The sequence below is a fragment of the Mirounga angustirostris genome, unplaced genomic scaffold (assembly GCF_029215605.1).
Source record: "Mirounga angustirostris isolate CCGP_5_RB_7025 unplaced genomic scaffold, mMirAng1.0.hap1 SCAF_3, whole genome shotgun sequence".
Taxonomy (NCBI): Eukaryota; Metazoa; Chordata; class Mammalia; order Carnivora; family Phocidae; genus Mirounga; species Mirounga angustirostris.
This window is the reverse complement of record NW_026991711.1, coordinates 5419963-5433680: the sequence shown is the minus strand read 5'-3', so window position 1 is coordinate 5433680 and position 13718 is coordinate 5419963.

Sequence of the window (13718 nt, the reverse complement as noted above, 5' to 3'; positions counted from 1 at the left end):
AATGGCAAATGGGCTTTAGGCATTTCATCCAACCGTACCTTAATTTGTAATTTTCTATTTTTAATTTAGGAAAAAAAGCTCTCTATGCAGAACATTAAATATGAATTAGATAATTACTTCATATTAAAAAGATGAAAGTTTAAGGAATAAAAGAATACCAGCGTGTCAAATTAGAAATGAGGGTATATAATGTTTTAAAAAAGTGTTGTTTCAGATGTTTAATAGAACAAACCTGAAGATGCATGAAACACGGGTGAGAATAGTCACTATAGTGGTCATAATTAAACTCTCCAAAATGAAAATTTTAGTTGCATCCTTAAAAAAAATGACCATCAAATATTGTAAGGATTTCTTCTAGAAAACACACATGCATGTTTCTTTACATAAGGCCAACACTGGCCAAATAATATGCCAAAAAATAGATGTTTGACCATTTATAAAACTGAAAAAAAGGCATTTAAAATCATTTAGTGTATATTAGCACAGGAAGTATAATGTGTCTCACTCTTTTGATTCCTATATATTTGGCAGGTTTCTTCACATGTTCTCAGTTATTGATATCGATGGGACAGCTCTTCATTGTAATATGGCAGGTTATTAAATCTCAGGGCCACCCATCATAATTTATGTTGCCATAGTTTGAAATATTGGAATAGAAATTGGTGCTTATGATATTCTTGGATGTGGGGAGGAGAGGAATGAATAGTCCCTTGTTCTCATTGAAAGTCTCCCCATTTCTCTTTCTCCAGTTTGGGGTAGTTTTGGATATACAGGAACTTGATGGGGCATTTTTGTCTCTTTCAGTGTCTAAGTAAACCCTTGGGAAACTTCTCCTATTGACTTGGCATTATGAAATTTCTATAGCCTGCTTCACAGAAATAATTTGTCTTTATGCATTCATCCATCTCTGCTGCCCAACTATTTTATTCACTTCTATGTCATGCTAAAAAGAGAACAACCAAAATAAATCACAATAATTAACACGGGCAATACTGGGTTCTTTAGAGAGGTAAAGTGTTTGTATGACTTTATCTCAATATAAAAGCATAATTAATAAGCACAATTAACAAATAACGGATGAATGATTAATGACTACAGTTAATAGACCAGGCACCAAGACAGCCTTATCCTGACTGCTCTCCACCCCACATTGCTCCTCCCGCTGTCTTTCCTTTCCTGTTCAGGACAACGCCTTGTTTTCGATGGCTTAGGTCTAAAACTCTGGAGTTATCTTAGACCCGCTATTCCTTGCACACCTCCACAGCAAATTCTGTCAACTTTACCTTCAAAGCATCCAGAGCCTGATCACTTTCCATCGCTCCACTCATACCACACTGGTCCCAGCCACCATGACCACTTGCAGACATTCCACTGCCTCGCAGCTCTTCCCTTGGCTCCCACCCTTGCCCTCTAGAAAACACGCTCAAGAGATGATCCTTTAATTTTCGAGGGAGTTGGAGTCACTCTCTGAGATTTCCCATACCAATCCGAGTGAGAGCCAGAGCCCTGAGAGTAGCCTACCTCTTCAAGTTCTGCTTCCCGTGCCTCCACATCTCCTCTCTCACCCTCTTCTCCCCCAGCCCTTACCTACTCCTCTCCAACTACACCAGCCCCTCCCTGTTCTTCTGACACCCCAGGCACGTACTCGGCTCAGGGCCTTTGCACTGGCTGTGTTCTGTGCCTGGAATCTTCTTCCCTCGTCTATCTTTCGGTCTTGCTACTTCGCCTCTTCCTGGTTGGTTGTTACTCAAATGTCACTTCATGGGGCCATCCCTGACAGCCTACTTAAAATGTTCAGCCCTCATATAATACACCATATACACATTTATAGTATGTATTTATCTCCCCCACTCTCTCCCTGCATCATCGTAGAATATAAATTCTATGACGGTGGGGATTGGCTTGTGTTTTATTCACTGTTGCACTAAGATTACAGAAAAAAATGCCTGGTCCATGTATAGAACCCCCAAATTTCTGGTGGAATTTATTACTGACAAGTAGTTCTAAAATCTGCTAAAATCTCAAAAGCTTCTGTAATCCTGTTTTCAATGCCCCACAGTATGGCCCCTTTACTTTACTTACATCCTCCTGCCTCTAGAATGCTCTGTCACCCATCTCTGCCTGTCCCACTCAGTCCAGCTACTACTTCTCCATCAAGCTTTCTAGATGACACCAGCTGCAAGTTTACTCTCTTCCTAGTTTTGGATACTTACGTGTCTTGACTTACATGTACGTTATATTCCTCCAAAGCAAGGACATATCTTACCCAGCCCCTGGTGCACATTGTTATTCCCATTTGCTCAATTAATCCTTGTTTACAGACTAAACGAAGATGCGAATAAAGGAAAAAAATGAATGAATGAAAAACACTTTGCTCTTTAGTGAATGGGAAGAGTGTACAAAATCTGGAAAGGATTTATTTATGGGTGTATTAGCAATATCCCGAATACACATTGATGGATTAGGCTGCTGATACCTTTTAATCATACACATCTTGGGTGCTTTTTCATTTGATTGAACTTCTTTTGGAAGAGATTTTATTGAAAACTTACATTATCAAAGCTAAGAGCCACATTTTAAAGGTGAAACGCCCCCTTTCTTCCTGCCCCAATAATGATTCTTTTTTTTTTAATCTATTGGAAGTTAAGTTTTGTATGACTTTTTGTCTTATTATCTTTAATTATCTTCAGATTAAGTAAATTAAACTTAAAGAAATTTTCTAAAGAAAGTTAAAACCATCATTACATTGTCCTGAAAGGAAACATTTTTTTTTCATACTAATTCAGCTGCTTTTTACAAATTTAATTTTTGATAACAATTTAATGACACAAACTTATATAACCCATAATTAGACTACTCTAAAAATGGAATAATTTTTAAGCTATTGCAACAGCAAAGTTTTTGATGTTCAGTAAAGATTATTATTCCAGCTGGACAAATTCTCACAGATTTTACAAAGTATGTAAGTTTGTGGAAGTTTATAGGGTGTTTTTTATGTGTATGACTGTGTGTATCCATCTGCATTTTACACGTAAAATACCTATAAAAAAGATATAGCTATATGGAATCCACCCATTTAAAAAAATAAGAAGCTCAATGTATCAAAATGAGTTCTCACCTAAAAATCAGAAGACATTAGTTCTTAAATAATATTTACAAAACTGCTACTATTTATTAAATGTCTATTTTGTACTAAGTGCTTTGCATGTGTACTCCCTTAATCCTCCCAACATATGTGTGAAACAAGTACTATTATCCTATTTTGCAGTTTAGGAGACAAGTACAAAGAATAAATGACGACGATGATGATAAACATCAGGATCGAGACCACCCAGCTGGGAAATACCCACGAGACTCTAATGCCCACATTCTGAAGCTTTGCCAATGAGATCCACTTTTGTCATTAACCGTCTTTGCTATTTGATGAAAGACACTTGATAGTTATAATGTGACTAGTGCCCACTGGAATTCTGCAATACAGCTGCCATGCTTCTATGGGTCCTTAGTGTCTTTACCTGTAAACCAGGAACAGTAATAGCTGTTCTGTTATCTCAGGGTTGACTGGTGGTGTAAAACTTGCACAAAATTCAAGAAATGACACCAGTCTGAATGGCAGTACTATGGTTGAATTTTATTTTAGAGAGAGAGAGAGAGCGTGCGGGGAGGAGGGGCAGAGGGAGAGGGAGAGAGAGAATCTCGAGCAGACTCCCCACTGAGTGAGGAGCCTAACGCTGATGCAAGGCTCAATCCCATGACTCTGAGATCATGACCTGAGATGAAATCAAGAGTCGGATGCTTAACTGATTGAGCCACCCAGGTGCCCAGTATGGTTGCATTTTAAAGACCTAAGTATAAGAATGTCAGTATTCCAATTTGAATTATTAATAATTATTTTATATGATTATTCATTATTAGGAGTGCAGATACTATTATCCTCAGCTCAAACAACCCTTTCCTGACTGCTAATTCCTCTTTCCATCCTATTACTCATGAACATTGATTTTTCCCATCCTGGACTGTTTGCCTCTTGAAGAAGAAACTACGTATTTTTCACCATTCCCAGTCTTTCCAGGTTGCTCAGTTCCCACATGCATCCATGTCATCTACTTGGATCTACTTGATCTCAAACTTTTCCTCCATTTATGTTTTCCAAATTTACTTAAGTCCTTTAATTTCCAAGCTGACCGACAATAAAGACATGTCATCCAGTGGCCTGGTTTCTACTCCATACTGTAGCTCCGGTATGTCAGATTCTTTCAGATTTCTTGGCCAAATGCATACAGGTTAATAAATGAATGTTTTGATCATGTGCTCTTATTGTCCCTGCTTTTACAAAATGTGATTAAAACGGTGATTTAAAATGCAGGATTTAACTATTTGCATCTCAACTGACGAGGATTATGAGTAAGATTCACTTTCATAAATCAATAGTTTTTAACTATTTTAAGTACATTTACCATATATGGATTTTTTTTTTAATATTTGGAAGTAACATTACATACCATTGCTTTGAAGAATTCCTGTTGACAAATGGATCCTTTAGATCTGCATAGGATGGTATTTGTTATGTAGCCACCTGGAGTGGAGAGAAGACGTCAACTTCTGAACTCTATTCCCAGTCCTCGTCCCCACCTCCCCAGCGGGGAAGGGTAGGAGGCTCCAGAATGGCGTGCGGGCTCAGCCTGCGATGGTGGGAAGCCAGGTGCTTTCCCAGCTGTGGGACAGCTGCAAGGGCTCTCGACCACAGCTAATGGGGGAACACAAACCATCTTGAAGTAATCATAATTTTACCTGCTTGGAGGAACCTCTGCAGCTGAATTTATACTTGACCTTGGACCAAGTCCTTCTTAATGGCTCTCATGCATGGACAGAGATGGGGTATGCCACAACAAAATTGCAGTGATGCTGCTAATCCTTCTCCACAGCACACCAGGCAAAAGGACGTGACTTGTTAAGGTCTATATGAAATCAGGAATGGAATGAAGAAACTATGTCTAACATTTTTTTTGGTCGATTTCTCCATTTTCAATTTAGAATCGATCATTGACTCTTAGGCACTTCAACTCATGAGTTCTTAAGAGTGTATAGCCATTTTCTGGGCTTTGTTTTGTTTTGTTCTGTTTTGTTGTAAAAACCATGACATCTGTGTTTGGGTAGCATCCACCAGAGTACCATTCAGTGCCCACCCACCATGTGCCTGACACTGAAGTAACAATTCCGGATCTGGTGCAGGCTAAAGGGGATCTAACACCTGTTTTCCACTTCATAGCCTCTGAGGTCTGTGTTAGCTTAATTGGGGAGTAGTTAATAAATTATCGGAAAGAATTTACCCATGTGTAGCATTAATAGTCTTTTATCAAATCCCCACAAACTATAAAGCAATAAAACACAATAAAGTCATTCTAATCTTTTAAACGTAAGTTTGGAAACAATAGAATTCACTGACCACCTATGTCTGAAAATTTTTGTTAAAAGACAAAGTGTGATACCCTTCTCTTGACTTCTTTCAATTCATTTTCTGGAGGCTTCCATCTTTTATAAATGTATATTGACATGTAACTTGCCTAAGGAATTCCGCTGCAGTTAAAACATGGACCTCAGTGAATGTCCCCATAAATAAACTGTAGTGAAGACATACTTTACATTCTCAACATGAAATGTTACATACAGAAGTAACTCTATTTGGAACACTAACTCCTGTGGTCAATATAAACTTACATCCTTTCTACAAAGGACTAAAAAATAAATGTTCACAGATCAGACAAACATAGCCAGGAAGTTCATTCATTTAAATACAAAATTTAAAGCCCGTTCTATATGCTTGATGCATTTGCTTTGGAAAAATGTGAACTGTACTGTATCAAAGAGCTAGGGAAACAGACTCCTCAATACAAATACCAAGTAGAATTCTGTAATAAGCAATGCATAAAAGCAAATATAGTTTAGCCACACATAAAACTTAAAAAGAAGAATTTGTGCTTTAGAGTTGAGAAAAGACACCAATCTGAATTAGACATAATTCAGAAAATACATGCCTTCAGCAAATGTGGAACACACACACAACAAACGTGCATACACACACACATGCACGCACACTCGCATGCACATACAGGCAGATACACACGCACACACACAGCATAAACTGACACACATTAGCTCTGAGTTAACTCCTGGTCAATAATAAATTGCAAACTATTTTTTCTTTCTCCTGAATTCCAGTATTTTCTGTTCCATAAGACCAAGCATATCTTCAGCACCTATTAGGGACACTCAATAAATATTTGTTAAGTTGGACTTACTGGAATGAGCTCAGGATTATGTATAGACTCCTGGGGCATGGAAAGCCACTTAAATTGGCAGTAGTAGTTTGGACTGGGTGAATGCTTTTTTTTAAATTGTCTAATTCTCGTACCGTCTTCCCTAGTATGTTTAACACTGACATAAACACAGGACCAGTGGACAGAACATTCTCAGGTTGTGAAAAGGTGCCAGGCAGTGGCTGCTAAAGTTGTACCTTTAAAAAACAGAAAAGCACATGACTCTTTTGAACTCCTTTGTCTGTTCATATTTGCAGCTTTTCTGTCACAGTATAGATTTTTCTAGTAAGTCTCCGGTCCAGAAAGGAGACAATGCCTAGCCTTCTGAAGTCAGAGGAACTGTTACCTTAAAGGAGAGTGCATCATGTTGCCCAACTTGGGACAAATTAACATGAAAAGAGGACAAGCTAAGACAATTCTTAGGATTCTCTTGTGTCTGTTCCCAAATGTGGCCTATATTTCCACATCAGGACTTGTGTAGAATCGCCTTTCTCTTTCAAAGCTTTCTTTTTTTATTTTTATTTTTCTCATAGAGGAGTAAACTACAGAGTGGGCTTCTATATTTTGCTTTTGGGGTTAAACTGGCAGAAGCAAAAGTCACCAGTTTTCCTTAAGTGCAACACTCTCTGCAGGGAGATAGGTCACGTGCCACCTGCAGAATCTAAAATGATCTTTTCCGGGCAGGATGTGGAAGCATGAGGTGTCTCCTTCAGCAAGACCTTCCAAAGTGCCTAATCTAAGGTAAATAATGTCTCAAGATCCTCGGGTAGAAGACCCACACTTTTGAAAGCTTTCTTGAGCAAGGAAAAGGTCAGCAGAAAGAACCAAAATAAAATGGCAAACCAGATAAGATTGTCACTTCACAGACCTAAGAACTGCTTGGGGGTGACGGTCAGGCTCTGTGGGAATGTTTGGTCAACAAGCAAGCCATAAAAAGAACCAGGGGTGCACCTAGTTTATCGGTGTCGTAGAAACAGAATATTGATCAGACAGGCAATTCCACTTGATAATCTTCAAACACTAGTCAAATAACTGGTGACCGATTTGAGGAATACAACAGATAATTTTTAATAATTGCTTTGCTTTAATAAGTCCCAATTTCATTCAGTAGATAGGACTCTGAAGAATGTAAGGAATTATGAGGTATAATGCTCTCTTAAGATAGAACAGGGAGATTTTCAGTCGTAGGTCTTTCTTCGCCCTCTGAAACAAACAGACAGATGGAAGAGAAGAGCCAATGCCTACCTATTTGCCCATACACAGATGCCCGCATACAGATATATTAATGTGCATTCATAGGCTCCTCCCTCAATTTTGCATTTACCTTAAAAGGATGGGGAATCTTGATTTTAATCAGAGAGTAGATTCGACTCTACCTGGATTCCAGGTATGAATACTTATTTTGTGTAGACTCCCCTTCTGAAAGGCGAGTCCTTTCAAAGTCTAAGGAAACAAGAAGAGACGAGGGCTGGTGCCTTTCTCTGGGGACTGATCTTAACCATCTGGCTCACTGGTTAGTATGGACCAGGAAAAGCGTTTTCACAAAAACTGGGCTCGTTATGATTTTCAGCTTGCTCTTTAGAATGAAGCAAATCAACAGTATTACTTTCTGACGTACAAAGACAGTCCCTTTTCCTACCATTCTATGATTTGCCTGGTTTTAGAATCTAGTCTGTATTTCCCAGACACCAAAATACCTTCGGAAAGTCTCCTCTACATGATGTATCTCTAACCCACTTGCAGTTGATTTTGTGTTCAGAATTTGTGCAGAGCTGCCAATTCCGGGATAAAAAAAGAAAAAGTGAAAAGAGTTTGTTTTTGCTTCTTTGGTTTAAATTAACATCTGCCATCTTCCTGACCTGAATTCTGACAACACAATTGCTATGAAATATTGGTTTGAACTTAAAACCAGAAATCCTGAATGTAGCTTTCTGCCAAGTAGGTGCTAGTTAGAACCAGCTGCATGAAGCGGAACCACTGAGTGTTTCAAGGTTGCCTGTGATCTGAGCTGGTCTCCCTTTTCAAAGGAGAAACTGCTAGTTCAGATACTTCTCCTGGATGGATGAAGATTTATCTATAGCCCAATCAATGTGTTATTTCTCTTCTTGGTTAATGTATCATTGTGTAGATCCCACACTGAACCAGGAACAATACCTTGTTGCTATATTTAGGAACATCAAGCAATTATGGTAGGCTGTAAGTGGGGTTGGGGAGGTATGTATGTGTGAGGGGCATCAAAAGAAAGAGATGGCATGCCAATAAATCGGCGGAGGATTGTCATGGAACACACGATCTGGAAAGAGGCTTTAAACTGGTGTATAATGGAAAGTGCAAGTCAAAACAGGCTCAACTCACACCTCTCCATATCTTTTCGTGCAACAGGTGACCCTGGATCATCAAACACAGTCAGAAGTTTAACTAATAGAAAAAAATTCTCTGTGGGTGGAATTGGCCGTGGTCATCTCATTAACCACACAGTTCTGTTTTCACATAATTAGTCATCTAATTACTCATCCAAAATTAGTTAGTGCATTCGGATGCCTAATTAATTATAATTTCATTCAAAGTACTCTGTTGGTAATGCTTTTGTTCTCTGTTCCGACAAATCAAATTACTAAGGGACAGATTTGATTTGGAAATTGGTTTGGGTCGAGTCTTATCGTAAACATATTAAAATATTAATGAATAAAACAGTGAAAGTATTAATTTCCATAATAAAGATAACCTCGCAAATGTTAACTATTTCCAAGGAACACTACAAACATCAGACCCGTGGATCTCCTAGAGTCTTGGGTTGAGTGCTAAGGCAGAAAGATCGAGACCTAAGTTCAAACACCCCCCTCCCCTTGCCCCCCGACTGGTGATAAAGTTCTGCGCCCCTAGGACTGGACGTGAGCATGGAGTCCAGCAGACCTGGGGGTATGGAAGGATGGCTGGTGTCTTACGATCCATGGACAATGGACAAACAATAGTGAACAGTCCATGGTTAACCAGGTCCGATTATTCTAGAAGATAATCTCATCTAGAATGTGTATGATAATTCATCTACCACTTTAGCATTTTTCCGGGGAAAAATTGTAAACAGCTGTTATTTGGGTCTGATCATGCACCCGTCATTCCTCTAAAGGCTTTGAATTTTCGCTCATTTAATCCTCACAGCCAGCCTTTGAGGTACGGACTGTTGTTAGCCTCACTTCACAGAGGAGGAAAGGAAGACACAGAGAGGTGGGATCACTGGCCTGAAGGCACCAGAGGGAAGTAATAAAGAGCTGCTCTCTTAGAAAATCAACTTTAATGCAACGTATCCTGAGTTTTTTCTGAGAAATGTCATAAAAATAAAACACCTCTGAAAACGAAGATTGATTATGAAAATATTCATGAGGATCTGCTCTTTTCTCTTTTTGGGGGCCATGCTGTGATGTGCATCCACATTCGGGAATGTCAGTGATAAAGGAGCCCACAGATGCCCACTGCCTGCCTCAACGTCATGTGTACTTACAGGGCAGTGGATGAGATTGCGCTCTTGTTTTTTCAGAAAATATCAAGGAGAATGCCTGAGGCTTTGAAGGAAAGCTGACTTGAAATAGGGAGTGAGAGAAGAGATGAAGAGAGCTCCAGCTGCATTCAGCAATCGTGGGGAGAAAGACAGGAGTGAGGGGCCTACTTTGAGATTTCTTACCCTCCTCACCCCCCCTCCCCGGTATCTGTTCCTCATTGCTGTCCTGGCAAACCTTCCAGGTCCTGGAATACTGGAGGTGCTTTAGTGCGGCCCAGGGCTGCCCCTGAATTACCATCTCGACCTTAGAATCTTCTGAGGTCTCTGGCCCTGGCCAACCCATCCAAACTAGTTTGTATGCAGGAGTTCTCTGCCCTGTGATCTAGTTAAAAAGAATGCAAACACGTGTAAAATACCCCTGTGCCCATGCTGATGGATCACTGTGAGGCCAAATAGAAGGTAGCTTCGTCTAGTGGCCAGCGCACGCTAGAAGGCCGGACTTCTAGCTCCATGTCTGCTCCCAATTAACATGGTAACCTGGGCGAGGCCCCGGATTTCCCTGCAACCTCTATTCCTCTTTGCAAGATGAAGGGATTGGGCTTTTCAGTCTAAAAATGTATGATACGAAAGACCCCACCGAACATTTTTAACCTCAATTGCCTTATATACATAAAAGAAGTAAAAATGCAAATAATAACGAACATACCATAATAATAATAATAATTATGAATAGTAGTCATGAACACCAGGGGTTGGCGCAGGACAGTAAGTACAATGGTGGTTTTGATAATATAAAACCACTGGATGAATACCGCTTTGATTTGTAATATAATATTATAGCACCTAGTTTCCTTTTTCTCTTCATTCAAAGTTAGCTTCATGGATGCTTTATGCACAAGAGAAGACCCTCGCATGAATTGGGGCCATTTCTTTTCCAAATATACTGTAAACTACATTTAAAAAAAAATCTACTTTTTCAAAAACTGGGCCACTGACTCATCTTTCTATTATGGTTCTAAAAGGAAAAATTTAAACTCCTCAAGGGAAAGAGACAAAGCCAGAGAACCCAATTACCCAGCTGAAACTGTACAAATATCTGCTCTCACGCCCAGACTCAGAACAATAGGTATTGTAATGAATGACCCCCTTCCCTGAAAGCCCTCTGTTTCCAGCCCCTGGTTTGTGATTTTCTCCGAAGGTGGCCGTCCCGTCTGAGCTATAAAGAGGTGATGCATTGCTCCCTTTTCCTCGTTGCCACCTTCTGAAGTTGGTATAGAAATTAAACCATTCATTTTCATTTTTCTCAAGAGTTTTCTGGCCTAAATGAATGTTTTTACAAGAAGAGAGGAAAGAAAGGAGTGAAGATGGGATATAGGAAGAGACTAGAGAAAATCTTGAAGGGACAAAGTGTCAAGGATGACTTGGGGCAAGGGGAGAGTCCAAGCAGGGAGTGGGGAGCTGTGAGCCAGAGGAGGGCTAAGCCCCCACGGCTTCGTGCTCATCTTTCTTCATTTGTTACTTTTCTACATCTCTCTCTCCTCCCTTTCATCTCTGGTCCTCCTCTGTTTCTGATTGTGCCCTTCAGAACTCACCCGAACTAGAAAGGCTCCATGTCTTTCTTCCCAGATCCTCTTTGAATGATGAAATAATATAAGGTCTATGCATAATTGCTCTGTGCTGTTCAAAAAGCATTTTCTTGAAGGGAGCTTTACACTTTATCCGTTTCAGCTATTAATGTGTGTATAATATGCCTTCATTCCTAATTATTTTGTCACCATTTTGTTAAGTGTCCAGGATCTACATTTGAACTAAGACACTTTAATTATCAAATTAACACAATTTCATGGTTGATATGTTCAATTTCTCACCACTGGACTTTTTAATTTTTTTATTAACTGGCTCCTTTCTGGTCCTTTTCCACAATCATACAAAGAAGGGAATAATGCCCTTGTTTCACATTCATGAATACTTTCCATAAATATCCAGAAATTAAGGGTTGCTTAAGAGCACCCATTCTTGCAACAAAGGCTTCCTTGTAGTTTTTCTTTATTGATTTCTAGCCATCAATGACATGTATTTATTCACAGGTTAGGAGCTTCAGTTCACTTGGAAATATAAAATTTTCATAGCTTTTTCTACAACTAATTGCTTGAAATCAGTAGTCTCATGTACACAAAGAAAGGAACTTTGCATTAATGAAAAGAAAAGGGGCATCTAAAACTCTAGCTGACATTAAACTATGAAAAGAAGAAAGATAAGGGGTTATTTTTTTAAAAGTTGTCAAACATAAATGATAGAAGTGAAGGAGTAATGGCTGAATAAAACTGAAAGTAATTACAAGATCCAGAATAATTAATTTCTGAAGCTCTCTGTAGAGCTGATTCATTGTAAAGTACTTTGCAGTTTCTATCATGTATTAAGCAGCCTGAACACATTTGTTCCTACACACTAGGATGCAATTCGCCCCCTGTGAAATTCAGAGCAGATTCGGAGGCAAAGTAACTATAATAGCACTCAAGTTTAGAAATTTATCTTGATGAGGTCAAACTGGCTGAGTTACCCGCCTGCACCGCCATCTTGTCAAGCATCATTTTTAAATTACTGAGGTGTAAGTTATTGATGTACAATTTACATGCTACTAAATGTACCCTTTTAAGTGTATAATTCAGTGAATTCTAGTAAATTTGCATGGTTAAGAAAACATTACCATAATCCAGATTGAGAACATTTCCATCACCCAAAGAAGCGAGGTATTCATTTTCAGTCAATCCATTTCCACCGCCTGACCCTGGGCATCACTGGTCTTTATATATATTTTTCTTTGTATATTTGCCTTTACAGATATCTCGTGTAAATGGAGTCATATAATACGTGGTCTTTTGTGTCTGACTTCCTCCGCTTACTGTAGTGTTTCTGGGGTTTACCCAAGTTCTGGAAACTTCATTTCATTAACCTCAATCTACTGTTGCAACAGTCCTTCTGACAGGTTTTAGTTCCAAATTATAGTTCCTCCTACAAACAGTTTTGTGGGAGTCTGCCATATTGTGTGGTACATTTCTCTGGTTGCAAAAATGAACTAATACCAAGTTTTGTTGCAGTGGAAAGATAATTTTTTGCATGATCTAAAGAATCTTACTCAGAGCGAGTACAACGGCAAGAATGGGTTGGATAGAGATAGATGATATTTCGTGACAATATGTTAAAGAAAGCCACTCTGAATGGAGACATAAAGGCAATGTCTGTGAGAAATACTTTGGATGAAATATTTGCATACTTCAATGTGAAAAGATTAGAAATGGGAATATCTTCATTTGAAGAATGAAGAGTTAAGATGCATCAGACGAGATTGATTAATAGAAACAAAATGAATGCAAACTATTTCTTGGGTATTCATCAGATTAGATACTAGGAAAATGTACAAAGGGATTTTTTTTCCACTAAAGTATTCACAAAATATAAAAATTTCTCTATCAGGAATACATAGAAAGTGAATGCCCTCACACTGGTTATGAGTCTTTAAAATTAAGAGTAAGTTCAGTAGAAGTAATTTGTAGGAGAGGGAAAACAGCAAAGGTATTTAACATTGATATATGGCACAGATGTTTTTCTGAAGACATTTTTCAGTAGTGTATTATTTTTAATTTTTAAAATAAAATTACCAGCAATTTTTTTCAAAGCATCATTCTATGGCTACTGAATTTGAAATTGGTGCTTCTTTGTAGATGATGATTTCTTTTTACAAAATATCTACTTACTAAGGGTTTTGACTGCCCCAAATCATAGCATACTGTAGTATTTTTAGTGTGGGATTGTTTCTTGAAAGAAATCCTGGCTCAAATTCAGTGGAAATACATTGACAATCTTAAAATGAATATACAAAATATTGGGACCTTCCAGTTGAATGA